Genomic DNA, 27,555 nt, shown 5'->3' on the forward strand with positions numbered 1-27,555 from the left:
AAAACAATGTGGTTACTACATTTACCCATATTATCAAGTCCCCACCTATACCCCAGTGCAGTCACTGCCCATCAGTGAAGTCAGATGCCACAGATCCACTGTTGCCTTCTCTGTGCTACACTGTTCTCCCCATGACCCCCTACACCATGTGTACTAAACATAATGCCCCTCCATCCCCGTCTCCCGCCCTCCCACACCCCTCCCCTTTGGTACCCGCTGGTCCCTTCTTGGAGTCTGTGAGTCTGCTGCTGTTTTGTTCCTTCAGTTTTGCTTCGTTGTTACACTCCACAGATGAGGGAAATCACTTGGCACTTGCCCAGCCTCTTCTTATAGGAAACAACTGCACCCTCAGCTTCAGGCCCAACTCTTAGTAGATGACTCAGAAACGTGTCTTGGGCCCAGACTTCTCCTCTGAGACCCATTTGTTCACCCCCAGCACATTCAGCAGCTCCACTTTGATGCCTCAGAGGTACCTCAACACCCAGCTCATTCCCTTCCCCAGCTGCCCACACCCGGTCTGACTCTACGGGTTCCCGTCCCAGTGAGTGACATCCTCATCCATCCAGCATCAGGCCGGGAGCTTAGGAGCTACTATCAGTGCCTCCCCCTCCGTCCCCCTTCCTACCTAATGTGGCACCAGTGCCAGCACTGTCTTCTCTCTTGGAAGCCCTGCTCCTCTCCGGCTCCGGCTCCGGCACCCTGTCCAGCTGTCATCATCTTTTACCTGGAGTATGCAGCTGTCCACTTTGCCTGGAAGGCACTTCCCTCCCCTGTGCCTGGTGAATTTCTGCCTAGCCTTCAAGCTCCAATTCAAATGCCTCTTCCTCCAGGAAGCCACCCTTGGTCTCCTGTGAAGTCCCTCTACCACAGCCCCTAGCAGCCTCCCACAGGTCTTCATGGAACTGATTGTAGCATGTATCTGAGGTGGGGGGTGTTTGCGGTCGTGTGATCAGTGTTCATCTCCCTGATTAGACTTTACACCCCACGAGCCCAAGGCCTCTTCCGCTTTTGCTCAGTGTTGACTCCCAGTGCCGAGAACAGTGTTTCACACGTGAAGTAGGCACCTAACAGAATGTTCTTGAGTGGATGAAAGAATCGGCAGAGGGCTCCGGCGTTAGGTTTTGCTAATAGGCGGAAGCTGGAGGAAGGCGTTTGGTTTCCTTGAAGGCACGGGGGCAGCACAGGGAGGGGGCAGCTATCATAGGCCCAGCAGGAACCTGGGCCAGCAGGGAGTGTAGGCAGCCGAGTGGCCTTCTTGGGAAAATGTGCCTTCTAGGGTCACGTGACTGAAAAAAATCCGTCCTCAGAGCAATTAGTTAAGTTAATTAGCTCATCCATTTAAGCAACGGCTAAAGCAACAGGGCTGGAAGACTTGTTTTAGGAAAGACATTCAATTATTTGCACCAATGTCACCCTAATTTCCCCAGTAAGCTTGTCTGTGGCTGGGCAAGGGAAGAGACTTGAACGCTCAATTAATTTCCCCCATTTGGGGCTGGAGTGGCAGGGAGAGAGCAGCCCTGGGGCGAGAGCAGGCTGTCAGGGGCACCAGAAGCCTGTGGCCACCTGAAGACACGGTTATTACCTCAGGGACACTCTGATAAAGGGTGTTCAGGGCGCTGAGCCATCACCCCAGGTCACACAGCAAGTTAGTTCCAGGGACAGACCAGAACCCAGGTTCCTGGCCTTCCAGACCAGGGCCTCCTCCTCAGGAAGAGAAGAGAAGCTGGGTAAGTCCCTGTGCACAGGCGGCCTGGGATGCGTGGTGACAGGCAGCACGTGGCTCACCTAGGGCAGCAGCCAGTCCCGGGGAGCCCTGCCCCCATCTGTGGCTCCAGCATCCGGGCTCCTTTTCCCCTTCCAGAAACTGAAGCTAGTGTTTATCTGAAGTGGGCTTGGAGATTCCCTGTGCCCCGTTCCCAATGTCTGGGGACAGACTTTGCACCGGCTCTGGTCCCTTTCTGCCCCTGTATGAGGTTAACAGTCATGCCTGATGACGCGCCTACCCTGTGCCCAGACCTGCATGAGCTGCAAACTGCTAGGACGAGACCCCTCCTCCGAGCACAGTCAGAAGGGGCTGTGGGGGCTCCATGAAGCAACCTCACTGCGGCACAGGTGGTCAGGGGGGAGCTGTGAGGGAAGAGGTGGCATTTAGGGGCTTTGAGGGAGAATGGAAAGTGTTCCAAGTAATGGTGTGAATCAAGGTGGGGAAGTGGGCATGTGAGGGTGCAGATGGGGAAGGTCGGGGAGAGTCAGCGATGCAGGGCACAGTGTGGGAGGTGGAGTGAGCAGGTGGCGCCAGTTTGGGAACAGCTCTGATGGCCAGAGAGCAGCATGTGGGCCAGTGCCGCTGGAAAAGGGTGACACTCAAGGTTTTCAGTTGGAGTAATGCTTTGGGATGTCAAGCCACCTATGCAGAAAGACAGGGAAAACTGTGCCTCTGGGGAGGGGCGCGTTTCCCATGGGTTGTTGAGCTGGGGGACCTACTTGCAAGGCTAGGTTAGGAGGAGATCCTAGACTCTAAGGGTGTCGGGAGGTGGCAGGAGAACGGTGGGATTATATGCCTGGAAGGCTGGCTCAAGCTCTAGGCACTTTTCCTTCAGAAAAGAAAACTGGAACTCACTGACTTTAAGTAATCCATCCAAGCCACACCATTAATATAAGGCAGAGCCGAGATTCCAGGTCTGACTGTGAAGCCTCTGCCTTTCCACGGAAGCAGTGGTTCCCAGCCTTGGCTACATGGAGGTGACTGGCACCTGGGCCCCTCCCAGGCTAACTGCATCAGCCTCTGTGGGAGGGGGTGGCTGCCCATCTTTCTTCTAAGCAGCTCAGGTGATGCTGACTGACAGAGAAGCTGAGGGCTCCTACTGCAGCGAGCTGCCCCCTGCTTTGGCCCCAGGGCTCCAGCCACCCTGTCACAGGGGCACCGACTCCTGTACCCGTGCACTTAATCCGTTGTTGTCAAGGATACAGAAAGCAGGGAAGACAAATTGATGCATCAGTGATCTGGGTCAGGTCTTCTGCAGAATGGCAGGTGCCAGCAGCTGAGAAGTGATCTGACAAGCTCAGGGGTGTGCGTGCTGTGTCCTGGGAGAACAGTGAAGAGGGAGCCTGAACCCCCTCACATTCCCCACTATGCTATGGCACCAGGAGTTCCTCTTGGCTATAATAACAGCCCGTGCGACATGGCTGCTTCGCCCCAGCATGCCAGACCTCTGACAACCCCTATGAGCTAAGATGTCACTTGCTCTAGGCAAAGGGGCAGGGGATGCTCTCTCCCAGGTGCCCCCCATGCCCTGGCATCACTGCCACCAAGACTGCTGAGGGAACAGTTCTCCCAGCGATAGTTCCAGGGAATGGTTGGCGGTTATGGACAGTTCAGATGCTATAGGCAATGTGTTGTGAGGCCTATTTAAAAATATACCTCAGCTTTCCAATTCTGTAAAATGAGTAGAATACTATCTGAATAGAAACTTAGACCTGGAAGCTTTAGGAAAAAGAAAAGAGATTGTTTAGGAGCATTTCATTGCTTTTTAGACTTCAGGTGATAAGGACTATTGTAGCTAGGAATGTGCTGGAGTAGAAAGAGTCCCCAGCATTAGAGCCGTCCAGTCCGGGATCAAATCCAGTCACTGCCACTTAAGGTGATTTAGGAGTCAGTGACTTCCAAAGGTGTGTCTTCTATTCAAAGCTCCTGCCTGAGCCCCAGGCCCATGTTTCTAAGTGCCTCCTGGGCATCTTCCCCGTGAATCAGGCACGGGTTCCCCAGCAGCTCACAGCTCGCCACCCGCTCTCTTAATGAGTGACCCCACCACCCTTCCGGTCACACCAGCGGGAGCCCAGAGCCACCTGAGACCCCTCCGTCCCTGACGCCCGCCCATCCAGGCACCAGAGTGGGGAGTCTTCCTCCACTGCTCCTCCAGTCCGGGCCCCGGTCAGCCCCCAGGTCATCTAGGGCGGTGGCCTGCCCCTTCTCGGCCTAGCTAGCTCCCTCACTGCCTGCTGACAGGCACCCCCTGCCTGTGTGGGTCAAAGCAGGCGCCTTGGCCTGGCCTCTGAGGCCCTGTGCCCCCAGCCAGGCTCTGGCTGCTCCTCTCTGCTCCGCCTCCATCCCTGCTCCATCATTACCTGCTTGTGGTCCCGCGTCCCCACACAGACCTCCAAATCTTGTGGGCAGGGGTTATGCCCCTGAGCTCTTTGTATGCCAGGGCCTAGCAGAGTGGGTGGCACATAATATATACTCAGTAAATGCTTGTCAAATGGGTGCTTGATAAGAGGACCCCTACTGGTTCTCTTTTCTTCCCCCAAAGACCCAGCCACACCGGGAGTATGCACACATGGGGGCCCTTTATAGATGCTCTTGACCAGTAGATGGCGACAGAAATGTCACCTTGGGCAAACACACGGCCCTTACGGGCGGTTTATCTTAGGCAGGCTGGAAACCCCATCTCACAGGTGGGCAGGCTTACCCGGAAGCAAGAGGCTTACACAGATAAACAGAGTTCCTCGGAAGGCAGTTTACACACCCACAATGAAGGGAGTTGATTACTTTGGCTACTTGAATTCTCTGGAAAGATCCTCTAGGTCCAGACCCAGCTCCCTTTTCCTCATCAGGGGCCCTCTGCTAAATTTCTTACATGGCCTAAGACGAGATGTCTGGCCTGAAACTAGAGAGAACTTGGATGGGCCGGCTCCCCATGTCCAGGACAAGCCCGCATGGGGGAGATGGAGATGAAGACAGGAACTGCATCTGGAGCAGCCTAGCAGAGACGGGCGTCAGCTCTCTGCGATGGCACCAGGAGCTGGGTGAGCTTCAGAGCCCCATGTGAACCCTGGCTCTGGCCCTTGCCAGCTATGGGAACTTGGGCAAATCGTTTGTATTTTATAAGCCTCAGTTTTATCGGCTGTGAAATGGGGACAAACTGATTTCGTAAGTAGTTGCAAAGATTAATTATCCGCAACCCTTGGAGAGTGGCCTCAGGAACAGAATATCAGAGTTCGAATCCCGCATCTTCCACTGCCTAGCTGTGTGATCTTGGGCAAGTTATTTTACCTCTCTCTACCTCAGTTCTCCTGTCCGTAAAATGGGAATTTTCCTAGGGTTGTTGTAAGTATTAAGTAGATGAATTCATATTAAACACGTAAAATAGTGCCTGGCACATACTAAGCATTCAGCATTTGTTTCCCATCATCACCGTCTCATCATTATCATCATCTCAGTACCCGAACCTCGTTAGCTTCAAGCGCCCACCTGCTCCTACAGGAAACCCAGCCCCCCTCAACCCCGCTTCAGCCCCGCACGTGCTCTGGGAGTCTCCTGAGGCCGACCGGCGGGTATGTCCTCACGGGTCTGGGCTGCCACCTGCTGCCGAGCCCCCCCATATCTCGGTCCCCTGTGCCAGCCTCCGACCCACACTGCTCGGGGTGGCCTCTCCTGCCCGCCTGCTCGTTTACCCACCCGCCCTGGCTTCCGGTCCCCCTCAGCCTCAGCAGCACAGCAGTCTGTTCCGCAGCACCAATGAGGGCAGTGCCCACCTCGGTGAGATGCTGGTGTGAGGGGCAGGGTCTCACAGCAGCGGGGCTGGGGCCGGAAGTGTCAGGTCTGGTGAGCAAGCACGAGCCCTCCGGGGGTTCACGCACAGCCCTTCCCCTTCCCAGGTCACTGGGTCGGACAGGGTCACGTGCCCGCTCCTCTACCCCTTGGAGGCCCCGCCCCCTGCCCCTCAAGCCCTGTGGTGGGGTCTGGCTCATTTTGCCTGTATCCTTTCTTTCTGACGATTTCTGCGTCATGACCCTCTATTTGAAGACTGCCAGATATGTCTCTGTATGTCTGGAGCCCAGTTGTAGTACAGGTCAAGTTTTTCTTGGGTTGCTGCTCTTTAACCCTCAGGTAAGTCCGTAGATGCAAGTAAACACTCCAGAAGAAGGGTGTCAGCACACTCCTCGGGTTCAATGTGTGCATGTGAGTCTCAGCTGCAACCCACCCAGGGTAACTTGACCCCCACAATATATATAAACTGCCTACTACACAGTAGGCATGAAATGAACAGTAGCATTTTAATCAGTTTCCTCATCTGCACAATAGAGATAATATAAAATCAATAGCTAATATTTACTGAGCTCTTAGTACATCCCAGACATCGTTCTAAGCCCTCTGTGTGTGTGAACACATGCAACATTCACAGTGACTGTATGAGGCAGGCACCATTTTTGCTCCCATCTAACAGATGAGGCACAGAGAAGCTAAGTGGCAAAGCCAGGATTCCCACCCAACAGTCTGGCTTTGGAGTCTGTTTTTAGCCCCACAGTTTCCTCCCTGTCACCCAGGACTGCTGCGAGGCTCCATTGATTTAAGGTGTTATGGCCACAGATAAGCTCTAGGGGCTGCTGCTCTGCTCCGTGGAGCTGAGGGGCAGGCAGGGAAGAGAGGCAGAGGGGAGGGGAGGAGGGAAGAGGGAGGGAGAAGGGGAGGGAGGGGGAATAGGGAGGGAGAGGGGAGGGAGGGAGGAGGGGAGGGGGGAAGGGAGGGAGAGGGGAAGGGAGGGAGAGAGAGGGGAAGGGTGGAGGGGAGGGAGGAGGGAAGAGGGAGGGGGGAAGGGAGGGAGGGAGGAGGGAAGAGGGAGGGGGAAGGGAGGGAGGGTGGAGGGGAGGGAGGAGGGAAGAGGGAGGGGGAAGGGAGGGAGAGGGGAGGGGAGGGTGGAGGGGAGGGAGGAGGGAAGAGGGAGGGAGAAGGGGAGGGAGGAGGAGGGAGGGAAAGAGGAAGGGTGGAGGGGAGGGAGGAGGAAGGGGGAGGTTCTCTCTTAGCATAAGTGACAGGGCTGGTGGTCACTGCAGGATTTAGATGCTCTTTGCAGAAATCCAGCTGCTGCATTCTGGGTGGGAAGACCTGAGAGTCATTGTTGCCCCGGAGAGGTCCGGAGTGGGGAGGGAACTGCGGCAGCTTCCCGGGCGCCCTCTTTGCCTCCCCCTCCCCTCTCTCTCCTTTCACTCAGCAGGGGCTGGGGTGGGGCAGGGGTTTCCAGCAAGTCTGCTTTTAGCCACTTCTGCAGGGTACCTGCTGTAGGGGGCTCACCGAGGGGCTGGCGCGGGGGACGGGGCTGCCAACCTCCTAGCAGCGTTCATGAAGCGAGGACATCTAGGACATCTGAGCAGCAGCAGGAGGCCGGCCCAGGTTGGCTGTGAAGCCCTCCTCAGGGCACCTCTTCCTAACAGACCCTTCATCCACGGGCCCTGGAAACATCGGGCTGCAGGAGCCCGACCCTGAGGGGGTGGTCAGAGCCCAGAGCTCCTGGGCAGTTCCAGAATTTCTGTGTGGGAGGGGCTCAAGCCCCATTGGAAGAGAGGTGAGGGCACTTGTTTCAGTCTGTGAAGTTATCTGGAGGTGACTCTCAGGGAGATGCTGATGTAGATTAGGAAGGGACCCTGTGCCTCTCCCGCCCCGTGCTGGTCCCACCAAGGCCTGCCACCTCGACTCTGAGCTGAGCTTGGGTTTCCTGGCACCTGAGGCCCACCCAGGGGCAGAGCAGAGAATCCCGAGTTGGGCTGGGGACCTGAGAGGCAAGCCCTGGGTGGCCGCAGGGGCTGCCCACTGTATCCCGAAGCCTGTGGGGGAAGGAGGCAGGGTTTCAGGAGCCACTAAGTGAGGTGGGGTGGAGGAGGAGAAAGAATTGGGGGGTAATGAGGGAGAAGAGAGATTTAGTGCCCTGGGGAGAAGGCTGAGAGTGGAGGAATCTGTCCATTCCTTTAATCTTTCAACCTTCAAACCTTATTTTTCACCAGTGTAGCTCAGCCAGGGATGGCGCCATGTTGTCTCTGTACATTCGTCATCCCTTTCATCTTTACAATAACCCTATTTTATAATTAAAATCCCTATGTTGCAAGTGACAAAGCCGAGACTTGGAGAGGTTATGTAATTCACCCAAGGTCACACAGCGGACAAGTAGCAGTGCCAGAATTTAAGGACACCAAGCCCCAGAACCACTGAGATTTGAGTGCCTACTCTGTGTCAGTGGGCTGGATGCGCAGGGTTCTTTCCCCCCTGGAGCTTAAGGTCTAGTGGGAGGAGAGATATGAACAAGACAGGATAGGGGGACAGTGCTGCAGAGGAGAAGCACAGGGCCATAAGAGAGGCATCAGAGAACTGAGACTGGCACGGTGAAGAGGAGTTGGCATGGTGACATGGGGTGAAGAGGACTGTGTCCTTCACTAAGAGGACAGCATGTGCAAAGGCCCTGTGGCAAGAAAGAGCACAGCCCTTTCAGGAACTGCAAGGTGGTCAGTGCAGCTGGAGCATAGAGGGTGAGGAAATGGGCAGTGCCAGGCAAAGCTAGGGAGTGGGCAGGGGCCACATCTAAAGATACTGGCACAGGAAGCTGATAAGGAGAACACAGGGTAGGAGGGACAGCTGGGGTGTGAGGAGTCCCTGGGCAGGAGGGCACAACTATAGCAATGCATCCAGCCCAGGTAGACCTGGGGAGGGTCAGCATCTGGGGGTCACAAGACCCAGTTCCATGCCTTGTCCCTTCCTGCCCTTGCTGCCTCTGGGATTGTCTAAAAGGAGCAAGTGAAATCAAGGCTGTAAACCACTGTTACCACCTTTGTGTGTGTCTGTACTGGGGATGAGAGGCTCTGGGGCCTGAGGGGCTCTGAACAAGCTGCAGCTCCTCTCAAGGGAACCCGATGCTCCCACCTCCCTGTGCTGGTGCAAATGTCAGCTGACCCTCCTCCCCCATCAAAATCCCAGTCCAGGAGCTGAGTGGGCACATGGAGAAAGCTTATACATTAAACACAGGTCTCTTCATAAGGAGCAGACACAGTCCTCCATACATGCTTTATTTTCTGTAATCAGACCCTATTTTACTGGAGACAGCTTTGACTAGGGCTCAGCTACCTTTTGATCCATTGTACCAGAAGGAGCCATGGGCGTCATTTCATCCATCCTCCTGCATCCAAGCAGTACCACATTCCAGTCATCGAGGCATAAGCTTTCCCCGTCAAGCAGCCATCAGGATGGTGGTGTTTCAGACTCGCGTCATGAAATCCTGAAGTCTCGCCGAATCCAGCTGCTGAACTCCCCTCCCTCCTCCTGGCAAATGAAGCTTTTGGTGGATTTCAAAAGAGAAGCATTTCTTCCCCCAGGGAGAAAAAAAAGGGGAGCAGCCAGGTGACAGTCACCCCTTCAGTGTGGGAGACCAGTAGCCCTGTGGTATGGGGATGTGCAGGTGTGGAGAGAGACCTCTGGTGCCCTCCTGCTGAGCATCTGACCTTATGCCCTTGACTCTCAGGTCCTCTTGGCTATCTAAAGAATGAGGAGGGGTCAGCAGAGCTGATTAGAGAGTCTTGGGGGTTAGTGCTGTCCCCAGCGGCCACCCCTCACACGCGCCCTCCCCAACACCCATGTGCAGTCAGTCCCCACCAGGTAGATGGTGTCACACACTCCCTCCCAATGCTTCCAGCCCGGAATCCCTGAGTCAGCTATTTCTGCAGCCCTGGGGCTGTGACTAGCGAGCTGCTGTTCTAAAGAGAGGCTCCAGCCCAGCCGGGAGCAGCGGGAGCCCAGCACTGCAGTGGCCTGGCTGTGAACGATGTCACCACGGTGGGGCTGGGAATGCAGGGAGGAGGGGAGAGAGGAGGGGACCTGCTGCAGGTGCTGGGAATTCCCAGGGTGCCTTAGACCTGTCCGGGTGAGAAGCCCTAGAAAGTCCCGAGTGAGGCCCTCCCCAACATACACATGAGGGATTTTTTTTGAGGCGGGGGGGATTTCACTTCCTGGGTTGGACTCCGAACTTGATTCATAATCCTGGGTATGCCGAACAGGAGCAAAGAGCCAGAAGCTGAGGGTGAAGGGGAGGAAGAGGGGATAAGGGCAGGGATGGGGGTTGCTAGGAAGGGCAGGGGAACGGGTGGTGGCCTGATACCAGCAGAAATTTCCCCCAGGCCGAGCCGGGGTGCTGAGGTCCAGGTGGGTGAGTGTTGGAAATTGAGGATTCAATTCCCAGGAGCCCGTTGGGGCTCACAGTCCTGCCTGCCCCTCCTGCCCCGGGAGTCTGGGAAATGCTTAGCCTTCCCTGCGCTCAGGCAGAGACAACTGAGGTCTTGTCCTCCCAAGACAGAAACGCAGACCTGTGGCGGGCGGGCAGGAGCTGGGTCCCTGTGGCAGAGCCCTTTGGGTGGGTTGCTATCTGGGAACCAGGCCCGGGGTCCGGAGCCAGCACACACTTCCCCCTCCGCCCCCGGCCCCCCACCCCGCGGTCTCGCGCCCCCAGCAGGGCGTGGGCGACCCGCCCCCAAGTCCGGGCTGCACCTTCGCGCCCTGACCCCGCGGCCGCGGGCTGTCGGCGCCCTGGGCCCGACTCCCCTTCCTCTCCGGAACCTGCCTTTTGTCTCCATCACTCCGCTTCTCCCTCCCTCTTTTTTCTTTCTCGACTCAGGAAAACCTTCATCCGTGTCCCCTGAAGCACATCGGTTCCCTCCTACTCGCTGGCCGGTTCCCGACCACGGGGAGTCCGCCTGCCCCCGCCGGTCCCGCCCCGGGAGGCTCAGGAGGCTCGGGGTGGCGGGGACGCGCGGGGACTGCCGCAGGGTGCGCGGGGCAGCAGGGGGCCCCCTCCGCACTGCCGGGGAGCCCCGCGGGGCTCCAGGAGGCGGGGCCGGCCCGCCCACCCCAAACTTCTCCGGGGGCGCGCCGGGCTGAGCCCCAGTCCCCGCTCGCGTCTCTCTAGCGCACGCCCCCGCCCCTGTCTCCCCTCCCGCCCGCCCGCCCGCCGGCCGTGCGGACCCGCCGGGGGACGGGGGGCGGCCTCCCGGGGCAGGGCGGCCTGCGGGGGCGCTGCGTCGCGGCTTGCGGGGATCGCCTTCGGAGGGGCCGGCGCGCGGGGTGCAGGCGGATGTGAGGAGCATCCCGATTGGCGGGCGGGGACAGCGCGATCGGGTCGCTACTACCGCAGAGAGCGCGCGGGAGCCAGCGGCCCGAGCCGGCGGCGGGCGGGAGGAGAGCCGCAGCGGCCCGCGCGGCCGCGAAGTGGGCAGAGGGGCCCTCGGCCCGGAGACCCCGCCGCCCCCGCCCTCCGTCCTGCGCACGAGCTCCGGCCGACCTGCGCCCGGAGCGCCCCCGGGTAAGAGGAGCCCGGGCGGGGGCACCTGCGAGGGCAGCCCTTGCTCCCGAGCGAAGCCGCGCCGGGAGCAGCGGGGCCGCCGGGGGGCCTGGGAGCGGGCGGATGCGGGGTCACCAGACTGGGACACTCTGACTTTCTGGGCGCGGCGCTCACGGCCAGAAAACTAAGTGCGGGACGGGGCCCGTGGTGGGGGACCCGCTTGTGTCGGAATTACCGCATTTGTCCAGGAGGAGGTGCCCTGAATTACCCGGGAGCCCATCGCCCTCGGCCGGTCCCTCCTCTCGGGGAACCCGCGACGGGCGCGGGGGGCAGGCGAGAGAGGCCGCGGTGCCTCTGCGCTGGCCCTGGGGCCCCCGGGAAGCTGGAGCGCCAGCCGCCGAGGACCGTGGGCAGGGGTGCGGAGGAGGGCGGAGGCCGTGGGTGCGCAGCGGGAAGTGGGTGTGGGGCGCGTGGGGCCCCGCCCGACCCGCCGCAGTGAGGATGAGCCGAAGGGCCGTCGCGCGGAGCTCGGGAGCCCCCTGGCGCGGAGCGGGCAGCGTCGGAGCGGTGCGCGGAGCTCGCTTCCTTTCCGCCGCGCCCCGTGCCCTGCAGCCGCCGTCGGGGGCTGGGATGGGCGCCGGCATCCTCTGCCCCTTTCTCCCCTCGAAACTTTTTCATACTCCAACAAGAGCCCCGGCTTGGTGCACTGGAGGGAGCAGGGTCTCAGGGATCCTGGCAGGCGGGAGATCAGGGTGGGGGGTGGGGAAGGGGCAGCAGAGCGGTAGGAGAGCATGCTATGTGACCTTGGATAAGATGCTGTACATCTCTGAACCTCAGGAAGATGGTGGTGCCGCGGTCTGGAATGGGGATGAACAAGCCCACAGCGTGCTTGCCCAGGGCCTCCTGCTTAGGAATTCCCTGCCTTTGATGAGCAGCCTTTCTGCTGGGAGCTCAACCCCCACTTCCTGGGAAGGAAGCGGGCATTTTGGACCTGAGTACCCAGCTTTCCAGGGGGAGTCAGGAAGTTTCTGTTCTGACCCAGCCTATGACCTTGGACATTTCACTTGCCCATGTGAGCCTCAGCATCTTCATCTGGGGAATGAGGGTTTGGAATTTAAGGTATCTGTAGTCTCCTCAGTCGTAACACCGGCTGGCCCCAGCATGCAGGCGAGACCAGCTAAGGGGCCAGGGTGGGCACAAGCTCAGCAGCAGCGTTCCTGCTGCGACCAAGCCCTTGGGGAGGCTGTAGCTTCACTCCCCCAAAAGGCAGCAGGGCCGTGAGCCCCTCAGCTGGCCCACCCGTCATCCATTCCCACCTGCAAAACCTCCAGCCGGGTAGGGAGAAGGTCGGCATTGGTGCACTGCACATCCTCTTCACAGGGGCAGAGCCTTCCCTTGGGCAAGATTCCCAGTGACAGACGGCAGTCCCAGGGGCTAAAGGGGGTTGTCAGGGAACCTCGCAAAGACATGCTGTCTGGTTCCTGGCTCTAGGCAGGGCTGTGTCCACCCTTGACAAGGATGATCTGGAGAAATCATGTTCAGAAAGATCTCCGCTATGGAAGCCCTGGGCACACACGGGCGACCTCACGGCCTTGCCACAGGGAAGTCTAATCTAGCTCCTTCTTGGCGTGAACTCTGGTCATGTCTGCGGTCGAGATGAAACAGTGGCTTCACACTGGGCCTCAGAGTGTTGTAGGAAGGGTCCCAGTTTAAGACGAGGCCTGAGTTTAATTCCGGGCTCTGCCTCCAATTCGTGTGACCTTGTGTGACCTTGGGCAAGCCCCTTTCGGGCTTTCCTCACCTGTACATTGAGAGAGTTGAACTAGAAACCTCCGAGGGCCTTTCCAACCCTGTAATTCTGTGGCTCAAGTTCTGGGCTGGTGTCTGAGTGGCAGGAAGGGTGATGGGAACAGACGGTCTCTAGAAATTGCCCCCACCCTGCCGTACACACTTCTGTCTCCAGAGTGGAGACAGCTTGAGACAAAATGCTCAGTATGAATGGGGCCACTTCCCAGGCCCTGCAGAGCCCTGGAGCAGATGCCCTGGAGATCCTGGCCCCTTGGTTACTGGCTGCGTGACCCTGAGCAAGCCATCTTGCCTCCTCGTGCTTCTGTTACTCAGTTGTCAAAATGAAAGGGTAATAGTAGTGACGTTGGAGGGCTGCTGAAGGGTTAAATGAGAAACAGGGGTACTTAGTCCAGTGCTGAGCCTTCCTGGCCCTCCGTGAGTGCTAGATACCGTTCATAGTGCGAACAAAGGCCTGCAGCGAGCGGTGGCCAGGAGCAGGGAGAGGTCTGTGGCCTTGCGCTCTGACCTCTCCTAGGTTTCTGGAGCTTCCCTGCAGAGTGGGGCCTCTGTGTGATCTCGCCTCCAATTTCTCTGCCCGGGTCCCCTTCCTGGGATCAGGACTCTTGAGTCATTCTGCAGCAGAGACGTCAGGGGCATAAACTGCTTGCCTTCTCGTAATCTCACATCAGTTCTCCTCCACTCTCTGCACCTGCTGCCCCACCTCGGGTCCCTCTGTGGGTATGACAAGTGGGCCTTCTACTCTGCTCCCTGAACCTTCCAGGAGCGGGCCACCTGAGGCCAAGAAGGGTGAGGCAGGATCCCTTGGGGAGTGTCCGCACCCACGGCTGGGGTGGGAGGGGCAAAAGGGCACGGCCTCGGGGACTCCCAGGACCCCAGGACGGCCCAGATGAGGAGCACTGGGCCATGCGCAGAAGGTAGGGCCAGGGCTTGTGGTGGTAGCCCAGATGCACTGTGTGACGTCAGGCAAGTCGCGCTCCCCCCCCCCGCCCCCCCCCGCCACCAACCAGGCCCCACTTTCCTCCTGTACAAGGTGAAAGGTTGGTTTTGGTGATTCAGAGTCCTGCGAAGCCTCTTGGTTCAGGGCCCTGTCGGCTCCGCCGAGTCTGGGTGGGGTGAGGGGGAAGGCTTTGGAGTCACTGGTGATGGGCTGTGTGGGCAGTGGCGCTCACTGGCCCTCGGTCGCAGTCCTGTGACAGCTGCTGCTCAGGGTGTGAAGAGCAGAGCCTCCGCGTGTGGGCAGACCCAGGCTCTCCTCTTGGCTATCTACAGGCTGTGTGAATATGGGCAAGTTATTTAACCTCTCTGAGCTTCAGTTATCCCATCTGTGAGAAAGTGCCCCGGCTTCCTGCGTCCTCTCTCCACTGTGCACTGGCTGCGGGCTTCAGGAGCCTGCCTGCACCGGTCCTCGTCACAGGGCCCGTGGCAGGGAGAGCTCAGCTGCAGGGGCTGCTTGTGGAGCCTGAGAGTCAGGGAGAGGCGTGGAGGCTGACAGAGGGCTCCAGGTGGTGAGGCAACACGGCCAGAGGCTGCTTACGAGGACAGGGCTGTAAAGTGAGGTTTTGGAGAAACGGCATCATTGCCCACAGGTGGTAGGGGAGGGGAACCACGGCATGGGGTGCTGAAAGGGGCCTTAAGATCCATGTTATCCAGTCTCTGATTTTGATTATGAGGAAACCAAGGCTCAGAGAGGGGGAGCACCTTGCCCAGTATTACACAGCATGTTATCACCAGAGATAGGCTGTGGCCCCTCAGTCCAGGGCTTTTCCCACTCTCCCCGTTAAGCACCAAGCAGGTGTTTTCCATTTCTTCTAAAATCAGAGCTTGAGGTAAAATGTCTTGATTGCTGCAGGATGGACATGAGTCACTGATAGGAAGGGACGTCCTGACCTAGATACTGAGATCGAGTCTTACATTCCCATTTTGCAGACGAGAACACTGAGGCCCAAGAAAATGGAAGGACTAGTGTAAGGTTGCCCAGTGCCAGAGGTGAATTCCCAGGCCAGAGCTCTTCCAGTTAGAGCAGCTACTGCAGCCTGCTTCTCGTGGGCCAGACAGGCTCCGTGGCACCAGGACAGCCAGAAGGTGAAAACATACGCCCCAGGGCTTGGGAAGGGCTAGAGGACAGAAAGACAGAAATACTACTTCCAAGACCATGATTTTGCCTCTCAGCTTCCTTTCTTGCCGTGTCTCTGTCGGCCCCTGCTCGGAGCTGTCCGGCTGTCAGGCTGCCTTGTCCTCTGGGAGGAAGGAGACAATAGCCAGCCCGTCAGCCTCAGTTCCACTGGCAACGCTGAGTGAAAGAAAGTCAATATTTGCCCAGTGGCAAAGGACAGAAAATAAGTCTGACTTGGGATGAGGGTTGGGGGGAGTGATTCTGAAAGGGAAGGTTGCCGGGTGCATGGCCTCTGGTGTGAGCAGCTGATCTCTAAAGAAGCCTTTGGATTTTACTGCATTAAATAACCCTTTGTATCTCGGTCAGCATCCAGCCCCATTCGCCTGCACCATCCCGCCGGCAGCCTTGATCCCTAATAAATTTCCCTTATTGTTTGGACTGATGCCTCCCCGGCTTCCAGCTCCCTGGAGAAATGGGACTTTTGAAGCTTTTGCAGAAAGACCTTGGAGCAGATGGCCCATTGAGCGGAGCTCAGGCACAGCTGTGCAGAAGCTGCGAGAGAAAGCCTCGCCTCCTTATCTGGGCCCCTGAGCCCTGGCAAAGATGTGGAGAAAGTCCTTGGCAGGTCAGGAGAGTCTGTGAATGATTTTCTCCCCTATCTTTGTTTTGTTATCTTTCCATTTTTCTTCTCTGCATCCTGCTCCCTTGTTCTCTGGGTCCTGACGTTGGGGAGGGGCTGAGGGGAGGAGGTCCCAAAGCCCACAGCCTTAACTCAACTGAAATGAAATTCTTGAACCCGTGGCAGCTGCCGGCTGCCTTAATGGCTTTTGTGATTGTCACATGGCTCGTGGAATCGCGTCTTAGCAATTTAACAAAGGGTACATTTGGAAGCAGAAGCGTTTCTAGAATGAGGTAATAAGGCCGTACTGCAGCAGGAAGGGCTCATGTGAGGTACAAGGAAGGACTTCCTGCAGTGGGAGTCACCCAGTGTTGGTGAATCCCCTAGGTGGGAAACTGGGAGTGGATGCCTGGAGCTCGCTTGCCCTCTGGGGAATGAGCTAGCTTTGTCACCTGCCCCTGCAGAGGCCACAGTGACATTCCTAGAGGTCAGGCTGCCACCCAAGACTCAACTGGGCCTTATGGCTCCCAAACTCATCAGCAGGGCCGGCAGTCCCCAGAGACCAGACAGCCAGAGTGACCTCCACTGTGGGCTTGGGGCAGCAGGGGCCGAGTGGCTGAGGGAGGGCTGGAGGACAAGAGGGGAAGGAAAGCCCTGGGCCTGGCGCCCACCCAGCCAGTGCTGCGGCCACGAGAGGTGCTGCCGCATTCTGAGCTGCTCCAGCAGGAGCGTCTCGGAGCTGGTGCTCGCAGCGGGGCCGGGCAAGGCTGCCAGCTCCTCGTCTGCATTCAGCCCACTCCCTGCTGCTCAGCCAGGGCTTGGACTTGAGGGCGGCCGGCTGCTCAGGAACAGATTGCAGCCTGTCCCAAAGGCCCCCCAGCACATGGCCCCTGGGCAAGAGCCCAGCCCAACCACCCTGCCGTGGACTTCCTGCATCTTGACCAGACTCCCTGAGCCTGCCTTGGGACCCCGGCCCACCTTTTGGTGGGATTTGGTATATGTAGGGCCTTGCACCTCAGAGGTGCTTGGCAGTGTCACGCAGTGGTTGAGATCTCAGATGCCTAGGCCAGGTGGCCAAGTTCAAATCCCAGTTCCTGTGGGACTTAGGCTACCTTGGTGTCCTCATCTTTAAAATGAAAATAAATTAGTTTGTCTGCCACAGGGTTGACATGAGGATTGAATGTAAAGCTCTAAGACTAGTAAGTACCTGGCTCATGTTGCTATGAAGATTTAGCTATTGCTATGGCTTTCTTAAAACTGAGAGGGACATTTTGTAGATAAAGAAACAGCACTGGAGCTGGGAGTGGAGTGAGGCAGGGATGTAACTGATTGGAAAGATCTGGAATGTCAGTGATTTCCCTGTTAAGCTACTGCACACGGCTCCAGGCAGGCTGCTTCCTTCCATCTCTGGATCTCAGTTGTCCCCATCTGAAAATGTGGAGGAAGATGCCCATCTCCCACACCTCTTCCAAGATGTCCTGGGGATCAAATGACTTGGATGACAGTCTGAAAACGCAAGGAGGCCCAGCGGATGCACACGCGGTCTCCTCCTGTCTTAGCTCTGGGACTCCCGGGGCTTCCTGGCTGCGGCTCTGGTCTGCTGAACTTTCTACAAATGGCACCCAACCCAGTGGGCTGCTCTCCCAGTGAGGCCACTAGGACTGGCTCCGCTGGGCGAAAGGCAAGGCAGTTTGGGACGCTCTGTGGTGGCAGGGAGGCAGGAATGTTTCTGGACGTGATCCAGTTGCACAGCAGAGAGCAGGAAGGTAGGAGAGCCTCTCCTTCCAGCTGGGACGCTGGCCGGAAGCTGCAGATAGACTGAGGTGGCACATTCCTTGGGGTGGCACAGTGGGGGCGCCTTCCCTCCTGACTCCTGGGCCAGGCTCTCTGTGGTGCAGTTGTGGCAGGGCGTGCTGCCCAGAAGCAGGGCATTTGCTCACTGCCACACGCAGTACCTTGCCTGCAGGTAAGTCCAGGACCCTGGGGGCAGTGCTTGTTTCCCCTCCTCCATCTGCTCCTTCTGGGGTGGGAGGCACGCTGACCTCACCTGCTGATAGTATGGGGTTGATGATTCCAAGAGTCTCCGAAGTCTCCCCCAAAGACCGTAGTGACGACCAAGCTGTAGATCCCCCAGCCAGCAACAGCAATGCCTGCTGCCCCACAGCCCTCCCGGCTGGCCCTCCAGGGAGAGTGGCTGGGATACACAGGGGAGGCCACTTTATTTCAGAGTCACTCAAGGCCCTGGAAATGTCCCCTCTGGTGCCCTCCTTACAGCCTCTTCCCAACATCATTTACCAAGGGATCCATAGGTGAGTTGTTTTGCCAAGATTACCTCCAAAGTCAGCTGTGAGCTCGTGCCCTGAGTCCCCTGTACGTCCTCTGCTTCATTCCGAGGCTTCCTGAGGAAGGCACTGGGCCCAGGCTCCAAGTGTAGGGTCCTGTGACCTTGGCCTTGACCTCAAATTCCCCTGAATATCCTCCCTCTCAGGAAGTTGGAAAGACTTCGATAAGATAGCAAAGGGCCTCTCCCTCCCAAGTGGCCTCACCGGGGGTGAGGATAGAGGGTCCCAGAAGAAATCTGGGAGTCCAGACGGGATTAGGTCCTAGGAGAAGCTTTAGGAAAGAGCCAGGGACTTGGAGTTCAGTAACATAAAGTCCACAATCAGATCCAGCAGCCTACCAGCCATACCTGGGCAATTGCTGGATCTCTCAGAACCTCCTCACCCTCCTGTCTAAATTGTGATTGATACATCTTACTTTACGGGGGTATGTATATCTTTCAGTTTTAAAAAATGCTTTATTGATACATAATTCCCGTGCCACACAATTCCCTCATTTAAGGCACACAGTTCAGCGGTTTTCAGTATAGTCATGGAGCTGTGCAGCCGTTACCATGATCCAAATTCAGAACATTTTTTTTCACCCCATAAGGAAAAACCGTACATGTTAGAGTCCCTCCCTATTCATCCTTTCCCTAAGCTCCACCCACCGAGTAATCTACGGTCTCCATAAATTTGTCTCCTCTGGCTATTTCATGTACAATATGCAATATGTATTCTTTTGCAACTGGCTTCTTTCACTTACATAATGTTTTCAAGGTTGTAGCGTGGGGCAGCCCTTCATTTCTTTTTATTGCGGAATAACGTTCCATTACAGGGGTGCACCACAGGTTTATTTATTCACCCATTGGTTGATGGACATCTGGGCTGGATTTGGGTGATTGTGAATAATGCTGCTCTGAGCATTCGTGTAAGGGTTTTTGAGAGGACATACATTCTCAGTTCTGTTGGGTATGTACCTAGGAGTAGAATTATTGGGTCAAATGGCGTACTTCTTTTTAAAGCTAGCTTTTATTAGACCCTGCACTGTGTGTTTTATATGGATTAGCTCCTTTAATTATAGCAATACGAGGTAGGTACTATTATTATTCCCGTTTTTCCAGAATGTGGAAATGGAGGCTGAGAGACATCAAATAACTTGTCCAAGGTTACTCACCCAGCAGAGCCAGGACTTGAGCCCTGGCAGTCTGGCCTGTACAAGCTCTTACACCACCTTGCTTCCATATGCGATGTTTGAATGAGCCAAGGTATGAGGTGTGCCCGCCCCTGCCTGGCCCACAGCAGGTGCTCTCAGGTGTTTGTTACATCCTGGGAAAGATGACCAGACAACCTGCATTTCTCTGTGAGGCCTGCCATGTGGCTTTGTATCCCCTTTGGGTCTCCCCAGCTCCCCCAGTATTTAAAGCTTCCAGTGTGGCACTTAAGAGGCTGAGGACCTGCAGCTCAGGGCTGGGGTGTGGAAAGCGCAGTGTTTCTGGACCCTAGCTCTGACCTTCTTCCTGACCAGGAAAGTAATTTTCCTTCTCTGGGCCGCGCTTTCCCATCGTTCAGCAAGAGCCAGAATAATTGACCCTGTTTCATTCCAGCTCCTGCTTCCTCTGAGTTCTGCGGTGTTTTCCCAGCAGCCTGAGCCACCAGGAGCTAAGCCCGGGGGGACACCCAGGACCTGATCACCGTGCTCAGCACTGCTTCTCCCCTCTTGGTGTTAACAGGCCAGGCTGGGGCTCAGTGGGGTGGGGTACGGGTGGGGGAACACACGCCAGGTCCTCCCTTCACCTGGGAGCGCTCCCATGGGCTGGGGACCCTCTCCTGTGACCCAAGCCAGGGACGAGCCATCTCACCTCGCACCCTGCTCTTTGTTGGCTTCCCTTCTCTTGAGCCCCAGAGTCACTGCAGCTCCCACACCAACAGCTACCCCAGCCGGTGCTTGGCCCCACCTGCTGGTTCAGGATCACCCATGGCCAAGTGCTGAGCACGCAGTAGGGATGTTAGTTGACAGAATCTGGTTCAGCATTTGAGCCAGCATTTTCTGTACTTCTCGCCGTCCCTTCTCAGTGAGAACATTCACCGCGCTCTCCAGACCCAATCTGGCGACTTCCAGCTAGGTGGCCACAGCCCCGTGCCTCTTCATCCAGAGCGTCCGTGCCCTGTGACCTTTCCCTGGGCTCTCCCTTTACGCCGTATTCCCTGTTGCCCAGAGCCTGCCAGTCAGAGCTCCTGCCGCATGCCAGCTGCTGTGCTGCTAAGCACGTCACGAGAGGCGGGATCATTTAGCCCCGTGTGGTAGGGATCAGTGGCGTCTCCAGGTCATGGAAGAGGAAAGATGTTCAGCACAGGGAAGTGCGTCCTCCCCGTCCCCAAGCTGGCGGGTAGGACGGGAGGGTTTGAGTGGAGGCTGTCTGGCCCCAAAGCCTGCACACTAGACTGGTAAGAAAGGTGGAGTAAAGGCCTTTGGAGGGCTGTGTGGGCCCAGGGAGACCCTGCGGAAAGTCTCTGAGCATGCAGGCCCTGAATTCCTCCAGGGCAGGGGCAGGTCACGAGTCCCACCGCTTCTTACCCTCGCACCGAGCCCCACGATGCCTGCGAACACCCTCCTCTGGGCCTCGCTCTTCTCACAGATGGAACAGGGTGTGTTCCAGCGACACACGCTCCAGGCTCGCAAGATTGGCATGGCTGTGCAGTCTTCCCCCCAGGGTGGTGGATTTGGGCTCCCCGGGTTCGCTGTTCCTGCCTCTGGTATGACAACCTGGAGCGTCAGTCCCCATCTCCCCCGACCCAGTGCCTCTGTGTCTCACTATTTTTGAACTCCGTGGGCTTAATGAGCTGCCTGCCATGACACATCTTCAACATGACACACCTTTTTCTCTAATAAACCTCAGAGAGCTAAGCTGGGCTCTCTTTTTACTTGATAGCCCCCCAATGTGCCCCCATTTGGAGGCCAGAGCTGCGCTGCCCCCCATCTGGTCCAGACTCAGATCATTGAGACGGGTCCTGCAGTGTGCCCCCAAAGCACCTGGTGGTGCCGACCCTGCGGATTCCAGGCCTTTGGGAACTGGCACATTCTCTCTCTGGGCCACCCTTTTTCTATTTTCCCCCATCCTACCCTGACTGCTGCCAAAAATCCAGAAACAGCAAAATTAAAACCACCAAATCAATAAACAGTATTTAGTAACAGTTTATTGTGCATGTAAGGACAGGTCGCAAACTGGGAGCTTCCAAATCCCAAGGCTGACAGGCAACTTGGGCATGGTGCTGTGGGGTGGCCGATGACGTGAAGACTGGGGCACCACCTACCCTTTACATGATTGCTTATTACAATGGAGGCTGTGGGGGATTGCTTAGAAGTAATTATCTTGCTTTTTGAGGAAGGTGACTTATTTCTGTTGTGATTATCAAAGGTGTTTACTTTAACTTAAGAAAGAACTTAAGTTTTGCTTATGTTCATAAAAGAATCTAGATGTAGTTTTGTTTATGTGGCTTGATGGTTTTGTCTGCTCAGGGAATTCTCAAGTCCTGTCTCTATCTGGCATTAATTTCAGTGCGTCTTTCTGCAAACCATCCCTGCAAGAGTCATGATACTGGGAGGGAACCGCTGGGTTTTCTGTGTAATTGGGTGGTGGCTTCTTGAGGACATGCTGCCTGGGGACCTGGCAGGGCCTGGGTGACAGCAAGGGGTGAGGTAGAGATGGCAGAGATTTAGGGATGCACAGGACTGGGGTAGGGACCTTGCAGTTCATCTAGGCCAACACCGAGTCCCCTCCCTGAGTTCTGTCTCTGACTCCCTTCCAGTGGTGTCTGGCCTCGAGTACCCCCGAGAGCAGGCACGCATGCTCTCCTTGCCACTGTCTCATCAGGGATTTTGAAAGTGCCGAGTGTGCAAAATCAGCCCTCATTTTGAGCCTGAATCTGTTCTCCTGCACCGTGACGACCGATTCATCTTCAGCCTGCAGCTCTCGCTGCTGTGGAGTTGGATGGGGAAGCAGGGGAGCTCTGCACAGCATCTGGGGCAGGGCAGGGGCACCGCCAAGCTGCAGGAACAAGGTGGCACCCTGTGCTCTGGGGGGATTGCTCCGGGCAGTGGGGCCAATGGAAGAGCCACGATGGCTCTAGGAAAAGCTGAGGTTGGATTCCTGAAACCCGCCCCGCTTCCAGTGTGTGAGGAGCATTAGGACACTGAAACAGATCAGCTCTGTGTACGGGAGGCTGGACGCTGCCTCCCGGCCACCAGCTCCCGGGACTCAGGGCTGTGGGAGACGCTCAGGATGGAGGGAACACCAGGGGCTCCAGTTACGGTTAAGGCTTCAACCAGGGCCATCCTGCAGGCTGACCCTCATGCTCCCATCAGGCCTGCTTGGAAGAGCACCGTGTCAGGAGCCAGGCTCTGCCCCCCTGGCTCTGTGACCTTGACGACTCGCTTCCTTGGCCTGGCCCTCAGTTTCCCCGCAGCGGCAATACTTGTGGGCGTGCGGGATTCACCCCGGCCCCCGTTCTGCAGGCCTGTATCACCAGCTGCATGAAGGGGAGGCTCCTCTGCCCTCTGCCTTTTGCTGCCTCCTCCAGCCCAGGGCGGGGAGACTGGAGCCCTGTGCATTTTGCTCCCGGCCAGGGCAGGCCCATCTCAAATGTGCTCGGCAGTGGGGTGGGTGGAGTGACGCTTGGGCTCCTGGAAGAGGAAACCCAGAGGCCTGGCATCCTGGCCCGGGGAGGCCCTCCTGCCCTAGGTCAGGCCCCGAGGAGCACGTCCAAGAGGTGGGGTCTCTCGAGCCAGGGCACTGTCCCGCCGCATCACTCACCCTCCCAGGTCAGCGGTCACCCCTGCATCTTCCAGAGCCGTGGCTGTGAGCGGTCCTGTTTTGTTTATAGTTGTCAGACACCCCGGCCATCCCCACCAGATCTGTCTCTTGCCTGGAACTGGTCAGCACCTTCCAAGTCCACCTCTGGGCTAACTCCCCTAACACCTCAGCTCAGTGCTCCTCTTCCAGGAAGCCTGCCTGGAGTGGTGCTCCCGGGCTCTCTGTGCCTTTGTCCCATGGTGTCTCAGCAGGAGCATTTGCCCTTCACCGGAGAAAGCAGGTCTCGGCAAGTTGCTGTGTCCTGGGCGGGGCCGTACCAGCTCCCACTGCGGTCTCCTTGGGGTCTCCTTGGGGTCTCCTTGGGGTCTCTTTGGGTTAAGCTCTTGCACGAAGAGAGGAATGAGTGAGTGAGGGGCTGGTCAGCTCACTGCTCTTTCTCCTCTGCACTTTCTTTCCTCTTTTTGATTGAGATACGACTTAAATTCAACAAACAGCTTAGCTTATGGGCATATGTTCCTGTACAGACACTGAGCAAAGTCCCGGAAGGCCTCCTGTCCCCCCATGCTGCTCCTGTGCTGGCCGGCACTGCCCGCCGCACCTTCGTTTTCTCGTCTCCCGGGCCACCCCTCGCCCTTCCTGCACGTCCTCATTGTCTGTGAGTCTTCTAAGTGTTGATGCTCCCTGAAGCCCATGTTTGGGTCCCTTCCTCGCCATCATGCTTTCCCCGGGGGGCTGTGTGTCCTCCCAGGCCCCTTGCTACGCGTGCTGATGATGCCCAGAGCCACAGCCCAGCAGACCCCGCCTCCTGAGCTGCAAGAGCAGACGCCCGCCCGGCTGCCCGGCGGCTTGGATCACCATATGCATCAGGGCGACCTTGCCTCCTGGCCTCCCCGCCCTGTCATCTGCAGAATGGAGTGGTGGCTGACGAAGAGGGGCCAGACTCTGCCGGCTTCTGGGGGAAGGATGGGGCCCACCCCCCTGCCCAGAAGGGCCTGAGCACGTGACCAGATAAACCGGAGGCCCGGCAGCTCCAGCCTGAGCGGCAGGCAGCGTGGGTGCTGGGGAGAGCGGACTGGAGGTGGGGGAGGCCAGGCAGTGTCTGGACACGGGCGGGAAAGAGCCAGGACAGTGCAGTGACTCTGAGAGAGGACGTGGCCCACAGCTGGGCCTCAGAACGGTGGCTGGGCGGTCGTCGAAGGTGGAGGCAGTTCGTTGGAAGAGGACTGGCCGCCGCGGAGAGGCCTGTGATCTTCCAGGGCGGCGGGGAAGAGTGCTGAGCCCAGCCGGCCACGCCACCCCGCGCCCCGCTGGGCCCCCTTGTGCCCTTGTGGCCCGTTCCAGCAGGAGCAGGATATGGGCACAGTACCATGCCTTACGTACACTGCCTCTGAGCCGCGTGGCCCTGAGAGGCCGGCGCTGGTCTCAGTCTCTTTCTGCAGTCGGAGCAGCAAGGCCCGGGGAGGCTCAGCATCCTGCCTGAGCTCACTGGGCTGCCGGTGGCAGAGCCTGGGCCCCGTGCGCCTCTGCCAGTGCCCCGCCGGCTCCTTTTCCTCGGCTGCGCTGCTGCCTAAGTTTGGGTCCACAGAGGATTATTCCAAGTTGGGACTTTCCGATTTGGAATTTTCCTGCATCTCTTCCTCGTCCAGCCTGTTGGCATTTTGAGGACATGGTTTGCCCCTTGGGGCCCCTATTTCCATGCCTGTTCTGGCCCCCAGGAGAGGCAGGAGAATGCTGGTTTCTTTGGAGAATATAATTGTGCCCTGGGACTGGCACGACCCACTTTAGTCTCTGGAGACTAAAGTCAGAGGTTCTGGCAGTGATGGGCATCTCTGATTAAAGAGGGAATGGCACATCTTTTTCTCTAGGGCCTGCCTGGCATCTGGGAGGAAGCAGGCACTCATGGAAATGGGGGGAACAGGCCGCCTCCTCCTCAGCTGACCCCTGCCCTCCCCAGGTGCTGGCTCCCATCTCCCACTGGGACATGCTGCCCTGTCCAGACTTCTGAGCACTCCCAGTGCCTGGCGTGGCCCCGGGTGAAACAGTTTGCCATCGGAGGGCACAGCTCTTTCCTCTTTCCATCTTACGTGGAAAAGGAATTGCACACAGAGCAAGCCGCCTCTTTTTACCCAGCCTAGCCTCAGTTTCTTCATTTGCAAAATGGGACTAATAGTACCTACCTCACAGGGCCTGGCATTACAGGAAATCTAGTGTTGGCGTTTGGTAGGACTCTGTGAAGTCCCCTCCCCTCCCCACACTCTGGGCCGGCGTCCTCAGGATGCCCCCAGTTAGATCTGCCCGCCGGGGCCGCTGGTTGGGAAGGAGGAACCCTGGGCTGAGCTCCAGGGAGTCACAGCGCAGTTCACAGGGCGGCCTCGGCCTGGAGCCCCTCCACATCGGCAGCCTCCTGTCAGTGCAGACTCCACCGCTGTGAAGGCCTGCGTTTGCCCAGCTCTGCTGTGAGCTGAGGATGGGCTGAGTTTTACACATTTGTATTCCCAGCACTTAGCCGGGGGCCTGGCACAGGACTTGGGGGAGTAAATGAAAGTGAGGATTGAATGAAAGAGTGGATTTTTAAACCACTGAATGTGGCAGAGGTTTTCAAGGTTGCATAAGGCGGGAGCGTCTCCCCACCCCTCCTTCATTAGGGAATAGTCTTCCCATCTCTTCTCAGCCCAGCCAGATCTGAGCCACGTAGATCCCCTTTCCCAGGGGAGGTGCCCGCCCATTCATCTCCCTCTTGTTGAGCAGCCTGAGACAGCAGGCCTGCCCACCCCAGACCTATGGCTGCCCAGGCCCTAGACTGGGAGGGTGTTGCCTGGACAGGTGTGCCTCCAGCTGCGGGCCCTCCCCTCCCCTCCTCTCCGAGGCAGGAGCTTGACGGATGGTGGTTGCCAGAGGGGAGGGCGCCGCACCTGGGGAGCCCCCGCCTCCTCGGTGACTGGCTGCCAAGCCCAGCAGCCAGGCTGCTCCTGGGGACAGGCCTGGTGGGGCCTGGCAGGAGACGCAGAGGCAGAGAGGCACCTTGCAGCCCTTATGGCCCTGCAGAAGCTGAGCCAATCGCAGTCACTGGTTTCCGCAGCAGTGATGTGTCTGTGAGAGGGGCACAGGGCCATGAGGAGACCCTGCGCCCGCCCAGCGTGTGCCCGCCGCCGCTCCCCTCACCTCCGGGACAGCCGGACTGGCACTCAGTGTCCCTGGCTTGGCTGGTGCGTCAGCCATCATCCTGGGCACATGCGGCCTGACCTGGGTGTGGGGTCAGTGTGGGAGCAGCCCGCCCCGCTGACAGGCCGCCTGAGGAAAGGAAACGCATGTGTATTTAGGGTCCACTCTGCCCTGGAACGTGAGGCTTATTTAACAGCCACAACACCCCGAGTGACAGGCACCTCGCCCCACTGGTGACTGAGGAAGTGGTATCTCCCGGTGCCTAGCTGGTAAGTGTCAGATTTGAACCCAGACTGTGTTCCGAGTCCACGCCCTGGTTGCTGCCCCACCACCCTGCGTGTGCTCCTCCTCGGGGGTTCAAGCCTCCAGGCGTCTCAGAAGGTCATGTCTTAAACCCTGGGAGATGTAAAGACGCTTCGCAAAGGGAGGAAAGACACATGTGAATGCACTGTACCTTCCAACACAGGACAGAAAGGGAGAGACGCCAGGCCTCCTGATGCCTCCTTCAGGCGCCGGACCTCATGTCACCTTTGAAGGCACAGGGTCGCCTCACCTGAGGGACAGCGAGAGATGACAGTGATGCCCCAGGGGAGCTGGACCCTCCCAACTCAGGCCCTGTGGTTCTGTGAGGTGATCCATGCTGAGTGCCCCCCTCACATCCAAGTCCGGGGACCTTAGATGTCACCCCTGCCTCCTGGACACATTCACATGTGGGCACTCACAAGCACGAGTGCGCACACGTGCAGAGCCTGTAGGGGGTGCCCGCCCGGTCAAGGTCCTTCAGTGGCCGTGCCCGTCTCACTGGGCCCCCTTCCCAGGGCTGCCGGCTGCGAACCCCGCTGCAGCTGCTCTGCGCCATCACCCAGCTAATGGAGCCTCCCCGCGCCGGCAGCCTCCCGCTGGCTGCCCTTCTCCTCCTTTCCAGGTTGTGAGCGTTGACGCGGGCCAGGGAGGCAGTCGGCCTGGGCTGGGCTCCTGGCTCTGAGGGGGTCTCTCTGCGGGGTGGATGGGGGCCTGCGGCAGGCTGCAGGCTCCCGGGGGGACAGCAGGGGGCGCCCCAAGCCAGGTCCCAGGGAGGAGGTGGGAACTGGGAGGAGGCTTTTCCTTAGAGAGATCAAGGGCACCTGGCAGCCATCCAGCTCCCTGCCCCTGCCTGCTTCTCCCCTCCTCAGCCTGCCAGCAACGCACAGGCCATGCTCTCACCCACACCTGCACACTCACACCTGCACATGCACACACCCGCACACTCATACTCACATGCACACACACTCACACACATGCAACTCAGCTGCACACACGCACACCTGCACGCTCACACACACTCAGGCGTCCCCCCCCACTCACGCCTGTAGTCACTCACACCGCACACTTATACTCGCACATGCACACACCCTCACATGTGCGACTCATCTGCACATGCGCACACACTCACATACCGGCACACCCACACACGCACACCCGAACACATGCACACTCACACCTGCACACGCACCTGCACAGTCACACACACACACCCGCACACGCACACACATTTTCTCTCTCTCTCACACGTTAAAAGGCATTTGCTTTCAGCCCAAACCTCTAACCTCCGGTCCCTTGTGGTGTGGTTCTTAGCAGAGCTCGTGTGTTC

At 58.0% G+C, this 27,555-nt stretch overlaps 1 protein-coding gene across 3 annotated transcripts in view; it reads left to right on the forward strand.

Moving 5' to 3' along the window:
* Positions 1-27,555, forward strand: part of SYT2 (synaptotagmin 2) — a 101,684-nt gene that overhangs the window by 47,452 nt on the left and 26,677 nt on the right. Inside the window, exon 1 of one of the 3 annotated variants that reach the window (XM_073217137.1) lies at positions 10,933-11,111. The exons of 1 other annotated variant lie outside the window; for it this stretch is intronic. The gene's annotated coding sequence lies outside the window, so the exon portion shown is untranslated. Of the gene's footprint in view, positions 1-10,932; positions 11,112-27,555 lie in introns of those variants that run through there. One more of the 3 variants, XM_037015369.2, reaches the window with a different exon arrangement.

This window comes from Manis javanica, chromosome 11, assembly GCF_040802235.1.
Source record: "Manis javanica isolate MJ-LG chromosome 11, MJ_LKY, whole genome shotgun sequence".
In the NCBI taxonomy this organism is placed as follows: Eukaryota; Metazoa; Chordata; class Mammalia; order Pholidota; family Manidae; genus Manis; species Manis javanica.